The sequence below is a fragment of the Coenobita brevimanus genome, chromosome 23, assembly GCF_032717465.1.
Source record: "Coenobita brevimanus isolate Jiangsu-jjx chromosome 23, ASM3271746v2, whole genome shotgun sequence".
Classification (NCBI taxonomy): Eukaryota; Metazoa; Arthropoda; class Malacostraca; order Decapoda; family Coenobitidae; genus Coenobita; species Coenobita brevimanus.
Genome location: NC_136976.1, coordinates 55,424,689 through 55,427,656, shown reverse-complemented (window position 1 = coordinate 55,427,656; position 2,968 = coordinate 55,424,689). Strand labels below are relative to the sequence as shown.

At 41.2% G+C, this 2,968-nt stretch overlaps 2 non-coding genes across 2 annotated transcripts; both read right to left on the bottom strand.

Moving 5' to 3' along the window:
- Positions 1-1,906: 1,906 nt before the first annotated feature.
- LOC145393219 (5S ribosomal RNA) lies at positions 1,907-2,025 on the bottom strand. The gene has a single exon (XR_013896171.1). It is a non-coding gene; the product is annotated as a 5S ribosomal RNA (ribosomal RNA).
- A 5-nt stretch (positions 2,026-2,030) lies between these two features.
- On the bottom strand, positions 2,031-2,103 carry TRNAV-CAC (transfer RNA valine (anticodon CAC)). The gene has a single exon. It is a non-coding gene; the product is annotated as a tRNA-Val (tRNA).
- Between the last annotated feature and the right edge of the window lie 865 nt (positions 2,104-2,968).

Here is a 2,968-nt window from a genome sequence, read left to right as displayed (position 1 = left end):
CAGCTGGCTTCGGAAATTTCAGAAGGTTTCTTTCTCGGCAGTTTCTTTGCATAATACTCCTTAATATCCACCTGTATGGTACTCATACGAACGATTATATATATATATATATATATATATATATATATATATATATATATATATATATATATATATATATATATATATATATGTGTGTGTGTGTGTGTGTGTGTGTGTGTGTGTGTGTGCAGTTTTTTCCTGTACATTCAAAGAAAACATGGAAGCTGCACATCCAATCCTGCAATATGTACGAGTATGCCGATTTCGTTAAAATCCACGTGCTCACTTTCCTATGTCTGATCGTTAATATTTTTGGGAGGGGGCTGACCCCCTCCATTAATAACTTTGGGGTCATGCTCCAAAAGTATCACATTACTGATGACAGTCCATTGTACATGTTACAAAGATACCGAAGCCATCAGGGGCGCCGAGAGAATTGAAATGTGCCGGGGCAGGACTAGTCTGGGGCCCCCACCCCTGCAGCAGGTAAAGGTAGAGGTGGGGGGCGTACGCTATATGTATACGTAACATAATTTTTTTTATTGCTTCAACAACTTAGACATACATTCAGATTAACTGTTGACCGGAAATATTTTCATCCACCAGAGTGATAAGACATACACATACGTGTAATTATTACACAAATACAAGAAAAGCAATAACCCAGCACTAACCATCCATCCATCATCCAATCCTACGTTGCCCCAAGAGGAGCGTAGAAGCCCGGGGCTAGGCAGTTGGTCCTGACATTTAAGATGAGAGTGATAAATTGATAATAATACAAGAAAAGCGGTAACCAAGCACTAAACTGATAATACAAGAAAAGCAATAACCAAGCACTAAATTGATAATAATACAAGCAAAGCAATAACCAAGCACTAAACTGATAATAATGTAAGTAAAATCATATTACAATACACAAAGATTACATACAGAATACATATATGGCTCATTCATTTTACAAACAATGGTGCTTTCCTTGCTATCCTCTTAACAAAATTATGAAGCACAACATCAAGATCAAGAGATCTTGCAAGTTGAGACTCAATACTGAGTCTAGCTAAGTCCACAAGTCGTGCCTGGGTCATTGTTGTTCGTAGAAAATTTTTTAACAGCTTGAGTTTGCTGAATGAGCGCTCTGCAGAGGCGACAGTGGTAGGGTTTGTTAGCAGAATGCGCAGGCTGACAGATACATTTGGGAAGAACCCTTCTAGTCTGTACTCTGTCAAGCAATTCAAAAACTGCGATGGGCTTAGTTGATTCTGCCTAAAATGAGCGATGAACTGTTGGTAGGTGCCTCATTACCATCACACCATGACTGATATCTGCACGATACTTATCTGCCAGTGATTTTGATTTCAGTTCCAGCTCCTCTGCTGATATTGTTAGGTACTTCCAGAGGCAACTGAAGTTTTCAGAAATATTCTTGGAAGCTTTGAGTCTAACAGTCAGTCCACCAATTACATTATCCAATAATACATAAAACACAGACTTTCTGAAATATGCTTCTTCAGGTGACTCATCTGCTTCATTTTGTTCTGATAAATCTGTATCTGCTGTGGCGTCACCATCATCATGAAATCTTCTTTTGCGTTTAGCTTGAGCTGCTTTACGACGTCCACGATACAGATTCACCTCGACGTCCAGGTTTGAAGCAACTAGCTTTGCTTCATTCCACATAGCTTTCCAGTTATTTCGGAGATCTGTCAGTTCTACAAGCAAGCCCTCTATGTCTGACACTTCAACATTCAGTGTCGCATCTTCATTTTCATTTCATTCATTGCCAGATGCCATGTATCCCAAACGGGGTGGACAAGGGCTCAGAGTTAATTGTTTTACAGGGAGGGGCACTAATCCTCCACCAACCCCACTTGACACGTAAGGATGCCAACAGCATCTGGTGTTCCCAGGCGGTCACCCATCCAAGTACTAACCAGACCCAACGTTGCTTAACTTCGCTGATCGGAAGGGAAGCGGTGTACTCAACGTGGTATGGTCGTTGGCAGCCATGTTTCCGCCCGGGATCGAACCGGGGACCTTGCGCGTGTGAGGCGCACGTGATAACCACTACACTACGGAAACTTAAAAGACCCTACCAGTGGTCGGCCCGGGTGTCGAACCCGCATCTTCATTTATACCAACACGATGAGAATCTTCAGTAACCTGGCTTGAAAATTTTGTGACCCATTTATAGCCTGTGTGTGCGTTTGTTTACTTTCATAACAAAAAGTACCTCAAGAAATCACTTAAATTATAAAAAAATGAATATTCGTGTAAATCACAGTTTGAGAAAATAATATTACAGGAAAATAACACTTAAAATTTTGGACAATTGTGTTCAAAATCTACAACAACCATTGTCTTCTGAGAAAACCAGTTTGTTTACTAATAGCATGAACCACATAAGATTCATGTGCTCTCAGCCTCATGTTCACAATCTGCATAAGGTCCATGCAACCCTACAGGCTACAATCATACCGGTAATGCATAAAAATAATGAAAAGTAGACTGTAAAAACACGAAAATGGCGTACCCAAAACATTCACGTGACGTTCATGGACACGAAGAGCTAAAGGCCTACAGTATATACAGCCTTTGTAACGCCTATCCTATCCTCCCTAGGTCGTGTGTACAGTCTACAGCCAGTCTACCTGTCAAATCCGGCTTTGGGCCCAATTCGTCCCCATTACTGAAAAACTGTATACAATAGAGGTTTTGATTTTTTTTTTCCCAACATACTCATGGGCCCCCCCAAGACCCCATGGGTCTCGGGGTAATGCACCTGCTGCCCCCCCCCCTCTCGGTGGGCCTGAAAGCCATAGCTTTCACTACTGTGAATTTTTAATTTGGCCTCCGTAAAAGTCATGGTTGAAAAATTGTATACAGTGGAAGATCCTTCCAGAAACCAGACGAACTTACCCCAGAAGTTTCACTCAAAGCCATCAAA